The 18,365-nt window shown below is 45.1% G+C and overlaps 2 non-coding genes across 2 annotated transcripts; one reads left to right on the forward strand and one right to left on the reverse strand.

Annotated features, from left to right (window-relative positions):
- Window positions 1–17,048: 17,048 nt before the first annotated feature.
- LOC119403688 (small nucleolar RNA U3) lies at window positions 17,049–17,261 on the reverse strand. The gene has a single exon (XR_005186103.1). It is a non-coding gene; the product is annotated as a small nucleolar RNA U3 (small nucleolar RNA).
- Window positions 17,262–17,996: 735 nt separating this feature from the next.
- On the forward strand, window positions 17,997–18,070 carry Trnan-guu (transfer RNA asparagine (anticodon GUU)). The gene has a single exon. It is a non-coding gene; the product is annotated as a tRNA-Asn (tRNA).
- Window positions 18,071–18,365: the final 295 nt, after the last annotated feature.

Consider the following 18,365-nt stretch of genomic DNA (forward strand, 5'->3'; position numbering starts at 1 on the left):
TTCGAGCAAGTTATCCTCGTACACATTCAGTTATTGCGACTTTAGTACAGTGCCGGTGTCTTCAAAACGATTAACCACAGAATGTATGTGGAATGATTAGATTATCATTTTGCCACAGTGCATGGAGTAAGTCGTAGTGTGACGCCTCTCTTGAGAACACGTATGAAAAAAGTATTCGGTATGTTTTCTAAGTGTCTGAATCAGTAGGATAATCTAAGGAATGTCGTGGAGTGTTTTTGTAAGCGTGCTTACCTAAGCCGTGGTTATATTTTCTACAATGTCATTGCGGTATACTCGCATAGGAGAAGTACGAACAGCTACGCGCAGACCTGTCTTAGGATGAGCGGCATGCTGGTTTCTTGAGACGTTCTAGGTGGTTTCTTGAACTTTACAAACTAGCTTCAAGTGAAGATTCTGGCTCGGGGTTGGAGATGTAGTTAGCGGTTGTTACTGAATTCACGGTTTAAGGTTGTGCAAGCACGAACAAGGTCAGATTACCTTCTTCGAGGGTTAATCGCCTCGCGGTGTGCCAGTAGATTCTTTTTCTGCACAGAATACTCGTCCTCTCGTGAGTAGTCACTTAGCTGTACCTATAGTTTAGTTGTGTAGTCTTACGTATGCGGTAGTTTGATGCATTTTTCATGATATTGACTTTATTGTCATATCGTCGTCATTTTACTTCTTTTACGCGCCATCTTACAAACTGATGGGATGCGGCGGAGATCGAAGCTCTCGAATCAATAACTGTGCCAAAAGAAAAAATATCTCTCATTCACATTTCGCCAAATTACAGTACATGCAAACATGTCTCTACCACGAAAAAACAACCATATTTCCGCGTAGTGCCGACAGTTGCGCATTTCTGCATCAAAATGTCTTAAAATATCTGTCGCGCAAATGTGTGCAATGTTTTAGCGTGGTCTACGAACGTTTTCTCAAGCCCTGACTCATTACACGCATTGTCATTTGCTATTTGGAAATGACATGTGAACACAACTCGGAAACATGACATGTGAGGAAGAGTAAGGAAGTAGTAAACATGTCGAGTCACTCGCACATAGCTTCGTTTACTTGAAAGTACACAAATTTAATTTCAGTGTGAGAGATCTGTTCCACGTTTAGGGTTTAGGGTTGTATCTAGAATTTGCATGAACAAAAACTGTAACTTATGACAACTAATTTCGGTTCAGCTTTGTGCAAACAGACAGCGCGCCCTGTGTAACTGTATATAACTGTGTTTATTATTTCCTTGCTGTCGACATGATTACGGCTAGCTTTATGTATCCAGGCACGTTGGTACGGCAGTGTTTTCAGTCATGCTCTTTTGCATCTTCAAATGCATTCTATCCCACAATGCATGCACTCTGCATATTACCTATACGGTCACATTTCGATTTGTTTACCTGGAGGAGGGGCGATAACAGGAGAAATTGGTCACAGAAAAAGCTGCATCGCTTTACGCTGCATCTTTTATCTCCTCATATCGACCTTGTAATGGTTTGAGCTTACCTACTAAGTTTTAATGACGCAAAATATTTTCTAATCGTTTAACGATACTTGTGGGTTCGTTCTTCCAAGTCTAGTGCGCGTATCTATGAGCATACAAGCATAATGTACTTAAATATATTGCATTTTAGATCACAAGCCTTTTATATCATTTATAGGTTGTATCTTTAGCTTTGTTACGTTTCACAAGGTAGACAGTGGATTTATGTGGAACACATTGAACTCACTTGCGTAGAATTTGTTAGATTTTGACAGCGTACGGAACGTATGAAAAGTCATGTTACTTCCAAGTTGCACTCACGTGTCACATTTACATAATAAGCGCATTTGTGGGATACAGATTAAAATACAGTATAATTTCCGCGTACCCCATGTTGGCACATCGTTTTTTCCTCAATTACTTATGTGCTGACATTAAATAGTATGACATTAAATAGTTCGCAACGCTTTCACCTAGGAATCGCCGAAATGAGCAAGTCCTGCGTTTGTTGGCCTCTGTCCTTACAAAAGTGACAAATGGGGCCGACTGAGTTAACGTGAAGTTTTTCAGCAATTTGTCAACAGTTTGTCAAGTCAACCGTGAAACTGAAATACTCAGAATGATCATCCTAAGCGCATGCCATTTCTCGATAACAATACTTTCGCGAGCATTACATTATTTTATTAGTGCAGTGCCCGACTATTCATGCCAGATTTCCTTTTTTTTTTGCTGTTAGTACCGTGTGTATTCTTAGCTTGCACTTCATTCCAGTCTTTCCAGTGGTGAGGGAACAGCTTTTGGCAGACTGAAGCCATTAACGAGTGATTTCTTGCTCAAGTCTTTACAGGAGGCGCTGCGCTAATAAAACGACCCGTGTGGTATCCACCGTACTTTCCCCTTCCGAGCATATCAACGTAACGTTTGTGCGCAAAAGGAAAAACGGCACGCCAAGTATTTCTCCGCGAAGTGTGATGTTTGAACCGTAACAGGATTATGCATTCCAGTGCCACAGCTTGTGTGTCAAAAGGTTGTGAGTTCGGAACTCTTCGGTTTGTAACGCACCTTTTCTAGCTCACTCGGAAACCGCGAGTGAACAGGTTCGGCATTGGACGACACGAGGGAAATTTTAAAGAAATTTTTAAGGTGTTCTTCTTTTGTCGGAGCTTTGATGAAAAGAGATGTGATATTTTTTGCCGGTCGATTGAAATTTGGTTATCCGGTACGGCCAATTTCCTGCATGACAAAGCGGAGAAATTGCTTCTAGTAGTTCTCAACTAAAAGTGGCAATGTACATAACAGGCTTCCATGAGGAACGTGCAGAATATTCGTCTATATACATCAGTAACTACATCGCTTCATTTGTAGGAAGTTCTGCTTCTGGGCTTTCTTTTATAGTCAGCATATTTGTCGTGGTGAACGTTCTTTTCCATTGCTGAAGTCCAGACCTCTTCTTGTTTATATTTCATGACAAATACCCATGTCTACTCTCTGCCTGGATTTCGCGCATTTCTTTTTTTTCCATTTGCTCCAGAGAATATATAAAAAAATCCTTTAACGTTGCGAATATGTCTATGACTCGAATTTTTTTTTCAAAATCATCTGTATACTTTTATCAGTGCACCGTTGCTCTAGATGTGTAACGTCAAAGAAAGAAAAAGCCTGTCTGTAGCTCCCATTCAGTGTCACAACGATTCCCGTGTGCAGGCTAATGTACCATATTCAGCTACGTGTACACAGAAAGTATATTAAGACGACACGAACTCAACAAGAACACAACAGAATTTTCATAAATAGTTTTCTTCGGGCTATTTGTCAATGTTCATCAATGTGCGCACTATTGACCCTGGATGCTAGACAAAAGAGAAACCCTGCTAAGGAAGTTTTTTCACTGTGTGTTTTTGTGTGCCTCTTGTAAATGTTTTTTCGTTGTTTCTGTACTCCTTATTAGTACAAAATGTATTTGTTCTCACAGTTACTTATTAATTAGTGTTGCCTGTACACGACGTAAGCTGCTGAAGACTCCAGTATTCATTTTAACCGATGAGGTAATGAAAAAATAAAGAGTTTGTAATTGTTAAAATGCATCCACACTTACTAGGCCTTAATCGTACGTTCGTTAAGAACGTTCTTCCTCTCTTGATTTCAGATGCACTTTGAGTCTGAATGTATCTCATTGAACATGTACTCTTGCTTGGCCACTTATGTTGGCATAGTCCCACATATGGTGCTTTATTTTTAAAATATTATTCGATGTTTTGGTCCATCAACCTTTCTTGAAACATCTACACATCTAAATGTAGAAACTACATTTTGACTTCAACTTTAGTTTCGTTTGTTTGGTGAGCTACTCATACACCCTTTGACGTCATGTGGTCCCTCGACAAAAAGCATTTTAAATTTCCCCACCCCACACACACACACACAATTAAAAGCATTTCATTTTGCCTGGGTATTGTGACTGCTGGTCTCTTTGGCAGCTTACCTTTATTCTAACTCATAATGTGTCATGTCTATTACTGATCGCAGTGTAGTAGTTCAGTTACATCAACACTTCAGTTTTAATAGTAATGACGCCTGCTGTCCTCGAAAAAAAGACGATGTAAATTTAAAGAAAACACACCTGTAAAAAGCCTGTGTTAGTTCTTGTACATATATTTATTATATCCTCTCTCTCACCGAGCACACGAGCAAACAGCATTCTTTATTGTGCGGTAGGTGTTCGCGAGTTGAGAGAACCAGAAAGGCATCACGAATGCTTGACTACGTCACAGCTATGTCACGACTACGTCACAGCTATATCTTGCACTGCAAAAATCAGCTCCGGTGGGTTGTCACAGCTAAGTTCGGTGTCGTGTTTTGTAAGCAACTGATCACGAGAAGCGTGTTCATGCTCTTTATAAACACTTTCCTCAAAGTGCGACAGGGGAAGGGAAATGGGGGATCTCGAGAGTTGGAGCTTGTGTCGTATGCTTCACTTTGTACAGACAAAGAGCAAGCTCACACTGTCTGATGAAAGAAACAAAATGTGTTCACGACTTTTTGCGAAGAGCTTCTGACACGGTTGTTGGTGTTTTGATTTTGCTTTGTCACCTTCTTGTGTAAATAACTTAGTGATGGAAACGAAGTCTGTGCATGACAGCACGACGGTACACCTAACATTCAATATTACGCACGCTTCTCGCGGTAGTCTAATGAGAATCCCATTCCCAACGTAGATGAAATCGACCGTATTCGAAACGGCCACAGATGCACATGATACTCACGTGTAAACTCTGTTTTTGTTCGTGCAGCGCAAGGCTTAGAACTTTAGCGGCGGTCGGCAGGATTTTATGCGCAGTTTATTGGAAAGTGGTTGGAAACATCGCGCAGTATTTTTGCTATGCTTTCATAGCTATAAGGTGCCAATATGTTCGTTTCTGTTCGTAACACACGCTGTCCGTTATAGCGCACTGAAATCGAATCGACTGACTGGAACACAAGGCCGCCATATTTGACAACGTGATCGGCAATCTGTCGAAAAAAGCGCCGAAGAGCTTCAAATTGGCTGCTAATTGGTTGCATATGCTTAACTGTAACAGCGCCGAAACAGAACGGAGGAAGCTGGCGACACATTAGGATAGATGTCACGGTATTGAAGACAATTCGATGTGGGTGAAAAACAGCAGCAGACTATACGCACCGCTATTTGTCGCCTGTTTCTTAGTTCTGTTTATCTACTGTTGAAAGAAAACAACACGAAATAACGGTTACCATCGAGATATCGCGAGACGCAACGCTTTACGTCACCCGACTTTATTTTGCGACCACTTATGGTGGCGCTGTTGTCGTGTTCGGAGTGAGCCTTAGTTCGGAATGCTCCCTTCTTCGGGCTCCGGTCTTCAATTCGCGAGTCGAAAATGCGTGAAACGGTTTGTTTGTCGACGAAATAAACAATCTGCGCATAACAAACCTGGTGACTGGCGCTAGAGTCGTGCCGCTGGTGTAGTATTTCTGGAACGGAGTTAGAAAGGGTTGCACCTAAGCGGCAACAGCTCAAACTGCGCGTACTTTTGCTCTGAGTGCGCAAAAAAATGTTCGTGACGCACTATGCTTGCTATGGTTGCAGTGTCACCAAGCCGTTGTTTACTATTTACTGTGGCGTTTTTTTTATCGCTGTGCACGCAATTACAAAGGCTATGGCAGGAGGCGCTGGCATCGAATGCTTGTGCGAAGGTCACACTACGTTCTTCGGGGTAGGTTTTCTACCCTCTCCCCGAAGACTTATGCAAACTTGCTCATTGTACACACTACGGTTGCTTGCATGTTTGCTTTCTTTGCAGGAGTTCAGCACCCAACGAAAAGCTGATGGCCGTAGATGCTTTCTCTTTAAATGTTTGTTCACCCATTGTTCAGTTGTACATTGTACCCTTTGTGCAGTTGTTGAGTTGTACTCTGACCGTAGCCAGTAAGACAGTACAAGATTACGCTCTTAGTACTTACTGCAATACAGGCAGTAAGTACTAAGAATGGCAGTCTGCGCCTCCTGGCGTCGGAAATGTTCATCTGTTTCTCAGATCGCATAATGTAGGAACTATACCTTAAGTTATTGCGCCATAGATACTTAATGCATTTGTTTACAAGTACAGGCTGTTTATGTTTACGCATTTTCTTTGTGTTTTTTTTTCACTCTTTAGGTTTTCGTGGTAGTGATTTATTGTATTATTTTGTTATATTTTGGAGCTTGTTCATAAAAGAAAGGTGTCACTGAAGGTCATTGACACGTGGCCATATGTCTGGGAGGGTTGTGGTATCGCATTGCTAATCGCTCAGACTTTCTTCTTATTATTGTTTCTGTGAATTCGTGCTTTAGGCATGCTGCGCATCGTAGTGTCTTTAGTGCACTAGAACTGTCACGTACTATACGCTATTAACGCTTGCTTCTAATTGTCGTGCAGGCGCAGAACAGCGATCCGCATTATTGCATCTGCGCATGCGTACTGCGCAGAAGAGGCGTCAGACATAACGATCTCGGCAGGGTGTTCACTGTAGTCTGAGGATTATAGATTGGCTACGTAGCTAACATGGCGACACTCTGGAAAATGCCTGTATAACAGAATTCTTTAGTGGAAACTCACTTCCTAGAAATCTCCACTGCGAGACTACGTAATTCTGTCACATATTAGCTAGATTACTCCAAGTGTGACGATGGTGAATTATCAAAGATTTGTTAACGATATAATTCTTAATCTAAAGACGTATGCTCGATTCGCTGAGCTAAAGTTGTGAAGTAGCATTTGCAATAACTATGGGCGAGTAAAATTATTTTGCTGGATGCACTGACATTTCAGGGGGGCTGATTTAGTAGAGTAATTTAACATTGATGCTGCAACACAACTGCTAGTTATTACTAACAAGTCTGCTTCCTCATAAAGGGTTGATATAGTTCGCACCACGTCGAAGGTTTAAATGCTTATTTGGTCCGCAGTCTCATTTTTATGAATTATTTATATTACTGATAGGAAATGGCCCGACTTTCACACCAATTTTGCAGTTTTTTGGTGAGAGTTATATGAAGCATTGTAGTTCTCTCTGTCCCAACTACAGAGAGGAGATATTCGGTAATCTCTGCACTGTTCTGCGCCTGCGCGTAGTTTTCAAAGCGCCCGGACCTCCTGGCCTGCCTCGTGGAAAAACGAAACTATAGTCTCATCTTCAAAACGGGAACTCTGGGATAACCTGCTATGATCTAATGGTCAGCAATATCCCCCCAATAGTAAAATGTTACATGCATTAGCGAGGAAACCCATAGTAAGGGTGGGAGTCGATGAATGAAAATCCAGTCATTGGCGACTGTTTCTAGGCTACATTCTTCGACATATCTGGTTAAGCACGTGGAGTACCGTGTCATTACAAAGAAAAATCAAACGGTTACACTACAGTTACGTGCGCAACACGAATGCTCAACTAGTAGCCGTTTTATAAGAGCTTTAAGCAAACAACTTTAAATAACGTAAGCGCATGCTTGGCTCATATGGTCACAGCCTTGCTTTTCACAAAAGATTCCTTCTACACAAATCGAATCGATCCGGACTATTCCTCGCGAAAATAATATTTCGGGAAAGAACTTTTTTTTGCAATTTGAAGCTTTTATGTAAAGAGAATCGTATTCGGGAACAGAATCGGGAACGAGAGAGTACATCGTTAACGACATGTTTCTAAACCTTCTCTTTACTCAAATGAAGTTATTGCGCTCAAGGCTGGGATTGTCGTTTTTGGTGACGTTTTCTGTTTCGCGCATGCGGAGACGTCATCACCTGTGGCTCTAAGTCCTCTACCAGTTTGCTGAACTAAAACAGATGGTAGGGAGCTCTCGTGCTATGTAATTAACCGTGGTGAATTTGTGTGATTTGTGATTTTGCACTGTAATGATGGTAATGAACAGATTAAGAGGGGTTTACTCGCTTTTACAATGACTTATTGTGGTGACCTCTGGCGAAACAATAACTGGATTTTACTACCACATCTCGAGGACGAGGCTTTATGGTGACCCGTTTTTCTACGTAGCAGTCCCGCTATGGTTGGAATGATTGCTCACAAAGAACACTAGGTGGTGCTGCTAACGTAGTTTTTCTAAAGTTTTTCTTCTTTCTGTTATTTGCCGTTGTTCGCTCGTACTGGTGCTGTAGTCACATTCGCTTGGCGAATGCCTTCTGCGGGCAACCCTTGCTCACTTTCAAAATGTGTGTCGGATATATATTACGGTCGTGTTACACCCAAACCTGAAACAAACAAACAAACAAAGGAAGTGCAATGTGACGGAAGAGAACGCCGCATTCACATTCAGCCATCGAGCATTGCCGGTGTCAGTGTTCGAACCCGACACCCTCAATACGTATGAAAAAAAAAAAGATATCTTTTTCTTCATCGGGAGTACAGGCAGCCTTGTAGAACATCTTTTTCTTATGTATGTAAAGCGAGACCAGAATTATTTATTGATAGTGAACTGGTTGGTCGTTGCAATATTGACGTCTCAGAGTACAGGAGGAACCGGTATGGAGGGTAACACATAATTTTCGTTCACAGCCCATCAATTTCAGTGATGCTCAAGTCATTATTATTTGACATTGGAGGTATTAACGGATGGATAAGATTGATACTGCTTTTACCAGGTTGGATTCCTTGCTTTCATGAGCACTGTAATTGACTTATTAACAACTTTTCAGCATATTGTTCTTGTTCAAGTTTATTCCTTGCCACTGTGACGTCATAAGGCTATCGCGTAAAGATTTCACAAAGTTAACTATTAACTATATTACTATTAGTAAACTTGTTCTGTTTCTAAAGTATTAACTACTATAGCTATAAGTGAATATGAGCAGGGCAGGTTTGCCGTTGAACGAAGATTAGTGTTCCACTTTATATCGTACCGCCTTGTACTCGTTAAATCAACTCTCCGTGTGGGCGCTCGGAATAACTGCGCGTTTAAGCTGACGCGCCAACTTGGTGAATAGTGCAAATATTATAGGACAGGGATTAGCGTTTCCCGAAGACACGTCACGTCTTGTTCGATTTCTCATAATTTGTGTTGCTTTTCTAACACTGTGGATATGCAGGTACTGCTTTCTTCTAAACTTTCTTCTGCGCAAGTGCAGTAACGCCAGTGACAAGGCCAAATTCCTTAGACAACAGGAAGAAAAGTAATCTCCCATTTTGCGAAAGTGAAACAATACAAAAAAGCAACTTGAATATGAACCATCACGGAATACGCGAAGATTGAGGCTTGGATAGCGGTTGTATTTAGGCTATCGGCTTGAGGAACAAATAGTACATATACCTCTACTGTGGCGGATGCGATGTGGTTTACAGCGCGGAACAAAGCTTTTGTGTCTATAGTGTCGATCCTGTGGAGGTTTATAACTGTACAGAATTTCGCAATTTTTTTTTCTCCGGAGAAGCTGCAAATGTCGCTCTCTATTTGTTTGTTTGTTCAATGTCTATTTTTTCTTCTCCCAACGGAAGGAAAAACAAGAAATATACAAAAAAATGTAAGAGTGATCGCGAAACACTTGTACACTGCATGCCAAACATTGTCACGTGTACTTTACGGGAAAGGTGGAAGACGACGAAAAAAACATGACTGTGTACAAGACCTGTGGTTCGGTGAACTGTTCAACCTAGTCAAGTGAAGATTTGCACCGTTACGGAAGAAAAATGGTGTTTTGATAATTATATATATATATATAAATATATACTTAATAAACAGCTTGTGAAATTTACGGACCTGTGCAGTGCTCTGTCTCTCATTTAAGATGAATTTTTTTCCCTCAGAAGCTGGTGCAGACCAACCAGTGCATACGGCTTTGCGACGGTGATATGTGGTCGTGGGTTCGATTCCCGGCCTTAACGATCGGACTTGATTCAACGCGCTTGAAATGCGTCTTCGTGGTCAAATTTATGCGGAGTTCCCTCACTACGGCGTGGCTCATAATCATATCGTGCTTTTGGCACGGAAAACCCCAGCAATTATTATTAAATTGGTATATATCAAAATAGCCATAGTGTATGTCGAACATGACTTATAGATCACGACATTAATAACGTGACATGCCCGTCGCCTACGTCATGAAACCCTTTCCCCTACTCACGTATGGCGCATACCAGCTTATCATGACCCATGGTGCACGGGTATGCGTGCACCATAGGCGTGTATAGTTGGCGAAATTAACGTAGCAGACAAACGCTGGAAAACGTTCTGCAACGACGATTAGCCAGTAACCACGCGGTACAGATGGTGAACAAATGTATTACATGAACGGTTGCCCAGCATTAGTTGTAGTGGTGGTGCTTGTCGTACGTGAATTGTGGCTGCAGTGTCGGCTATCCGCTGATAAGATCACTGTAGATTGTACAGCGCAACTAATCGACGGGACACAAGAAAGACACGCACATAACAGGGCGCTCTGTTGCGTGTGTATCTTTGTTGTGTCCCGTCGGTTAACTTCGTTAGACAATCTACAGTGATGCTATACCAACCAGCCAGGTCTTCAACCTTGACAAATGTAATAAGCTTTACATACGTGCTCCCATGACTCAAAGTTTAGCGTTGCTCGTACCCGCAGCGAACGCTGCGGGTACGCATCGTTTCGAAAAGTGACGTACTGTGACGTGGGTGCCGACGGTACGTCAAACAATGAGCTACCCTTTAGTCACGTTATCTCGGGAGCGCTTGCAATGTGGATGGGATTGAGAGAGACGGGAGACGGCGGTGGCACAGCAAAAAGACTTTATCAAACACGATTCGAAAAACAAACTAAACCACACTCAAAATTCACGCAATCAAAAAATACATATCACAAAAATTCATCAAAGGAATTCTTAGACTAAATTGTGTCTCTAGCTCCCCTAACCTTGCCCTAACAGCCTGGCCACACTAGCCTCTCGGTAGCGTCTAAAAAAGGAGCCTTGTCGTACGGCCGGCGCGGCGTCGAAGTCGATCCTTCGTCGGCCGTATCGCGTCGCGCTCACCGTCGACGTTCTCGGGTAGTCCCGGCAGTCACCGTCGATCAGCGTCCACCTGACGAGCCTCTTGACTCCGTCGCCTGTAGCCCGGTTGCCATCGAGCTTAGCAGGTTAGGCCTAACTGTCTTCGGCCTCCGCTTCTACGTGCCGCCTTACCAAACCGATGACGTGGGGCTCCGAGGACTGTCGTGTGGATTGCCGCCCTCCGGCCAAGAAGGAGAGGAAGTGCTGCGGTGAAGTGCTGCATGGTCCGGGGAGCCAGCCTCGTTCGGTGTCTACCAAGGTCGACGGCTGCTTCCCGGTCCTCTCATGCCGCTGCTTCCAGGGGCCGTATTCTCAAACGATCGCAAATGGCGACAATCGCAAAAGTATCGCCTTTGGTGCGCGCTGATTGGCTATTAAGCAAAACTGGAAAAGTGAGGGCGCCATCTTGTATTTCCGTCGACGTGACGGTGCTCTACGGCGCTCAGGGGCGTAGCCAAGGGGGGGGGGGGGGGGTTGGGGGGGTTCAAACCCCCCCCGAAATTTTTCAATTTTGCTTGCGTATATATACACGCACACATACAAACACACGCACGAACATAACATAATGTATGGTTGAACCTCCCCCGAAAAAAATTTCTGGCTACGCCCCTGACGGCGCTCCTGACATGCCTGGAATAAACGAACCCACCTTATCACCGTCGGTTGGTGGTAAAGCCTAGTATTTCAGTGACATAGACGGTAGCTTCTAGTATTCAATCCTCGGTGGATGTGCGCAGCATTTTTAGGGGCGAAGCTCCTTATGCCGTGGGTCTGTCCATCCTCCGTTTGTATGTAGCGTTTTAGTAGCCAGCTCTAGCTCGTGAGAAGCGCGCGTTCTGGTATGCAGTAGAAGAAGAAGACGACGTTGACGAGCGAGACTCTCGTGCGTGTTCGCCTGTGTGGCATTCTTTCTTCTTTACTGCGCGCGTTCTGGTATGCAGTAGAAGAAGAAGACGACGTTGACGAGTGACACTCTCGTGCGTGTTCGCCTGTGTGGCGTTATAATAATAATAATAATAATATCTGGGGTTTAACGTCCCAAAACCACGATATGATTATGAGAGACGCCGTAGTGGAGGGCTCCGGAAATTTAGACCACCTGGGGTTCTTTAACGTGCACCTAAATCTAAGTACACGGGCCTCGAACAGGCGTTCTTTCTTCTTTACTACGTCTCCTGTTTTCAACGACACCCGAAGACAACATTTCAGAAGTAACGCGCCATGAGGCTCCCTCTTGGCACGCTTTCTCTTTAGCTCGGAGTCGCCAGATGGAAGACAAGGCTGCGGAACGGAGGGCACGGAAGGCGGCGGCAGCGCGCGCTCGCAGACAGATCGAATCCTGAGGTGAGAGCCCGCGAGTCCGAAGCTGCACGTCGACGCCTCGAAGCAGATTCCGCCGTTCGAGCCCGCGAAGCCGAAGCTGCTCGACAAGCTGCACGGCTGCGGCGAGAAGACCCCGCCGTTCGAGCCCGCGAGGCCGAAGCTGCTCGACAAGCTGCAGGGCTGCGGCGAGAAGACCCCGCGAGGCCGAAGCTGCACGGCTGCGGCGCGAAGACCCCGCCGTTCGAGCCCGCGAGGCCGAAGCTGCACGGCTGCGGCGCGAATCGGATCTTCAAAATGTGAAGGACCGTAAAGCGACGAGAAAGCGCGCGTACCGGCAGGCAGAGCCCGAGGCTGTGCGAGCACGTGAAGTGGCTGCAAAACGCATCAGGCGGGCTCTGCCCGAAGGCGCCGACGCGCGCTTCCAGCGGGACTTCCTTGATAACAGTTTCGGCCATAGTTGCGGTGTGTGCAACAGATTGTGGTACTCAAACAATCTAGTCACAATATCTTCCATCAAGAAGGACCATGCTCGCGCCAATGCCATCACCGTGCTGCAGCGCGAGTTCGCTTCGCCCCACTCATCATCACTCACCACGTGGATATGCTGTGATTTTTTTTTACGCTGAAGCTTTCAGCGAGCATTACCTTGGGGTGTCTTCAGTACTCGTTCTTTGCCAGCGCGTGTTTTTTCGTGGTTTGAACGTTCCAGGAACATGAGCAGTACGTTGTTCGCGTGCTTTATCGCGCGCCGGCAACATGTTGAGATGTTGAGACGATGTCGCTGCGGCGGCACACTACAGCTGAACGCTCTGCGTACGCCGTGTAAACTTTCAACGAAAATGCATTTCACACAAAGTTGTAATCTTTAAATATTATACTGTGCATTGAACAATTGCACAAGCACTTTCAACACGTCCTATTTTTCAAATAGCCACAGCCAAGCCTGGCCACTGTGTAGAAACCAGCATACGCTCAAAAACGCTGCACTCGGATCGCTCTGCGCTCGTACGGTGCGCTCACTCCTGTGTTGTGAGACATTCGTAACACCAGGGGCGTAGCCAAGGGGGGATTGGGGGGTGCACCCCCCCCCCGAAAATTTTCAATTTTGCTTGCGTATATATACACGCACACGAACATACATAAAGTATAGATGAACCCCCCCCCCCAAAAAAAAAAAAAAAAAAAAATTCTGGCTATGCCCTTGCGTAAAGCCAACGGCCGGTGCAACAATGACGTCGCAAGCAAGTGTTTCTTCAGTTATTGAACGCATCAGATTACACGTCACCAAACGCGATACTGGCTGTGTTCCAATTCTGGACAGCATCGTAGACAGTCTACGCTGACAGCTTAGAAGACAGCATCGAGCTCATGTTGTCCGAGAAATGGAACGCGCCTAGAAGACGTCTACGGGACGTGATGCCACCTAGCGTCGAGAAGAGAAAGCTAAGAAAAACAAACGTAAGTGTTCTTCCTTTAGCCTGTTTCGTGTTCAAACCTATGAAAAAATTAACGTAGCTTACATTGAGCGCCTGGAAAAGCGCCTACTGGTGAACAGACGACCATACCGGCGAGATCCGAGCTGTCCAAAGCGCCGCGCGAATACATGGGAGGAGCGAGGGCCTTTTGCTGTGAACTTCCGCGCCACGGCGCTGCCGTGCCGGACCCGTGGGCTTTCTCCGCGGCGGAAGCCGCGTCAAAGCGGCGAGCGTCTGCTACGCACGTGATATTTTGGCCGCTATTAGCTAAAATTGCAGAGATTTGGGCAATATTTATTACTGCGTCACTGCAACATAATACTGCAGCGACTCATCACACAGAAAACGCGTTTGTTAGTTTGTGTGTTGTGAAACGGGGATTTTGTATATATCCTTTCAGCTGGTTTCTCACCGCATTGGTCCACACTTCCGTGGCTGTTTGAGGAATGCATCCTGCGCTCACTTCATCGTGAGAAAAGGCGCTTAACTTACTTTCGTGTGGAATGACGAACGTAAACTTGCTGCAGGAGAGAATAAACTGGAGATAACCAGGAGAACGTAGCACATATACACGTAGTAACTAGCTCATGCATGCTAACGCGTTTGCGCCCTTCATATCCTATCTTTTATTTCGTGCATTCGATTTGTTTTATAAGGCTTCTTCCGGCGCTCTGCTGTTTCAAGCCATTTCATGCGAAGCCGAATCTGTCAGTCGGCGTGGCCGCGGTACCAAAAGTAAAAAATTACTCGCGTAACTCGCGTCTCGTTCACTTGGTATACACGAAAATTGGCACGGAGAGGCACGAATGTACGTATGCCCAACACGACCGATAGGTCATGGCATCACTAACCTGCCATGCTTGCCGTTTGCGTAACGACTAACAATAATAATATGGTATGTGGCGCGCAAACCCGCTTTCTGTAGCCAGAAATAGTTCTGACGATGTGTGGTCTGACGATTTGTTTCCGTCAGATTATAAAAAACGGGGTGGTCACCGATATCGATGTCAACATGTAAGACTTACCCATACATTTTGAAGAACTGACCGCATAGGTAAAATGTATGCGAAAAAATTACAGGAAAAAAAAAAAACATGTTCCCTTATGCATTCGCCTGAGATGACTCGAAAACGAAAGCCATCTTTTTCGTCAGTCGATGCATTGAACCTCCCTCGCCCCTCTCCGAAAGCTTTCTGCACATAACGTGGTTTCGGACTGCCGACAGGATCGAAGGCATTGCAAGCTTTCTGCACCTCACCTGCTTTTCCATCGCCGCCGTGATCGTCCCCCGATCACGGAGGCAATGCAAAGCGACCATGTCACGTGGTGGCGTCATCATATGACGTCACGTTGAATGACGTCATAGTGACGTCACAAGTTCTGTCGACGTCATCGCGTGATGATCTTGTGCATCAGTCGTGTTGGCTACGCGAGATACCGACGGTAAATTTTCGTGTTTGATGAGGCACCTAAGGCCTTAAAAAAAAGAAAACCAAAGAAAATGAAACGATAACAGTGCAACATCGTGTATGCCTCACTTCATGTTACGAGCGATCGCCCGAAAACAAACGTGATTCTCAGTTCAGAGCAGCTGATTGCACGCGTCTGCGAGACAATAGAGGCTTGCTTTACCCGTCTGGCCATCTCTTTATATTTATTCAAGAGATGAGCAGACTCGCTATTTAAGTACTCCGGAGCTTCAGCACGAAATTGTCGTGGACGCTATATTGAGGTCATCAGGAAAAAGCGGGAAATTGCGGTCGAGTGCCCTGTTGGCGCGCACTCAACTGCCGCGGAAACAATTGTATTTTATGTAACTACTCGTCCACATCTTTTTGTAAAATCTCTGAACCGGGCGAACGCTAACCTCCGAGAACCGTGAAAACATCTGAAGTTGAGAACGAGTTGTTTGAAACTATTTTCATTTCGTATGGTGAAGGCTTGGAGCAATGCATTCATCTCGCGCGAACGTTCTATACTAACGTTCAGCGATCCAATGCATATATATATATATATATATATATATATATATATATATATATATATATATATATATATATATATATATATATATATATATATATATATATATATATATATATATATATATATTATCGCATGTTGCATTTTTCAGGCTAGGTACATAAGGCACCTCTGCATTTGAACAATTTTCTGAAGTGATTGAGATATTACACTTCTATTTGTCAATTTCTTACCGTATTTTCGGTTCAGGCAGCTTCTACAGTAAGAATGGGGGCATTTGTAACTTGTATCAGGATATCTGGATATTTGTAAAGCATTTTCTATATTACGCCTTTTATGCAAAAACTTGTGGTATAAGGTTAGCTTTACCTGGCATTGATTTTCTTTCAAATGTTTGCGCACGGTGAGCCTTGTTGTACGCTACCTCAGAAGCAAAAATAAGCCAACAGCATTGCGGTCGTATGGCCGTCTCTACTTTTTTTTTTCTTCTTTTTTGTTTCCCTTGCGTCTTCCCGGTGTGCTCCGTCCATAATAAAGAGCTAGTGGAGGCTAATGAATTGTCGAATAAAGCGGTGTGCATATGGCTAGCAAACCAGGGGCGACCATGAGTACAAAGCTCGTAGTGTGAAGCGGTCACTGCGCGCAAGTATTTCAGCTGACTGCGCGTGCAATTTACTTTTTTTATTACTCTTAATTCGTGCATGCGCGATGCTATTGCCCGATTACTCGTGCGAATAAGGTTTTTTTTTTTGGTTCTTTGCTTGTGCGTGTCCGTTTTGCGCGTTTTTACACACGCACCAACGTTCTCGAACTTTGTGACCGGAACTAGACCACGCTGATGCCGCTTGACACATGATTTTTTGCATTCTGTTGTTGCCCCAGCACTAACACAACGCTTAAAGATGGATAAGCTCCATTCCGCACCGCATTATAAAAGTTAAGCAGACTTCAAGTGCCCTGTATGGAACCGCGGCGCGAAAAACTACAGCGCGTAGCAGACGCCCCTCGCTTTCCGCGCGCGCAAAGCCCACGGGTCCGGCGCAGCAGCGGCGCGGCGCGGGAGTTCACGGCAAAAGGCCCACGCGGGAACGCTTTGGACACTCCCCCTATTCTAGGTCACTCTAACACAGGCAAAGTACAGAACACTGTAAGGCAAAGGCGCAAAGGTACAATATCCGCTCTCTAATGTGGTAGATGTTCTTTGGTGTCACTATATAGAATGAACGCTTCTTTTCGATTATTCGAAAAATTGACACCCGGCCACTCAGACTGGGTCTCCGCCCTCCCACCGACCGATAAGGCCGAGGGAACGGTCATCAATGGCAGGAACCCGGGTCGGAACCCCAAGTTCCGATGCCGGCTTCGCGCTCAGGCGGAGACCCTCGACTCCTCATCGTGGTCGAGTGTATTCCGAGATCGCGGATGCGTCTCGGCGATCGTACTATAGAAATGATCCTATGAAGCACGATCTTAACTCAAACCCGTTCGACGACAGGACCTCATTTCAAGAGTTCATGCTGTTTGCACAAGCTTTGAAGCTATCGCTTCTGAAGAAAGATAGCTTTGCACTAACATTTGTGTTCATCTTTTAAAATGATCCGCAAAAGCGGCGGTTTCAGCATATATCTGTAATCCTAAAATTTAGAGAACGCGATATTTGCTTATAATGCATGGAAAACAAGAAAGCCATTCTGCGACGTGACACTTTCTACAAGCCGAGTTGGAGATGGCGGCCGTTGGCAACGGTAGCAACGGCCTTGAGAACCATTTTTCCTTCCTCCATGTTGAGAACACCGGCCGTAGACGACAGCGCTTGGATTGGAGTCGAAAAGTCCATGCGATACTTCGCCACTTCGCTGATGTCTTGTTGTTCGTCTGCGAGAAGGAAATATGGCGCCGCTTCGAACGCGAAGTTCAGATATCATGTGGTCATTTCGCAAATCAGTCGACATCGAACGATCGAACCGCACAAAAAACGCGCGGCAGTTTCGCTGTAGTCCGGCTTGGAGCGACGACGCTACGACTTGCTTCTCTTTCCTCACGGTTGTGGCTCGCAATAAAGTCTGTAGAAGCGAGCCTAGATATTGTTACGCTATGCTACGCTATGCCAATGCGGCCAACGCCCCGTTGTGAGGAACAAACTCCATCGGAGCAGCGAATTGCGAGAGTACAAATTAGTTGGCCTGTTAAGACGCCAGGGGCATCCTGCCTCCGTGGCGCAATCGGCTAGCGCGTTCGGCTGTTAACCGAAAGGTTGGAGGTTCGAGCCCTCCCGGGGGCGGCGGATTTTTTTTTTTTTTTGTAATGAAGGTCTTTTTTTTTTTTTTTGGCGTGCAGTAATCTTAGCAGTGTCCATTGCGGTACGCTGGTAGTAACTGCCGTAAAAACGATCGCGCAGGCAGCTGTCGTGGTTCGCTGCCTTAATTCTACATAACCCCCTCCCCTCCAGGAGGGAGCACGGGGGAGCCTCCCCCCTCCCCCTCCCACCGGAATCGACGGAAAGCTGACCCAATGTACCCAATGTAAGCAGTGCCCCTTCCTACCCCCCCCCCCCTTCCCTTAGGAACTCGCCACCC

This window comes from Rhipicephalus sanguineus, chromosome 8, assembly GCF_013339695.2.
Source record: "Rhipicephalus sanguineus isolate Rsan-2018 chromosome 8, BIME_Rsan_1.4, whole genome shotgun sequence".
NCBI classification, from domain to species: domain Eukaryota; kingdom Metazoa; phylum Arthropoda; class Arachnida; order Ixodida; family Ixodidae; genus Rhipicephalus; species Rhipicephalus sanguineus.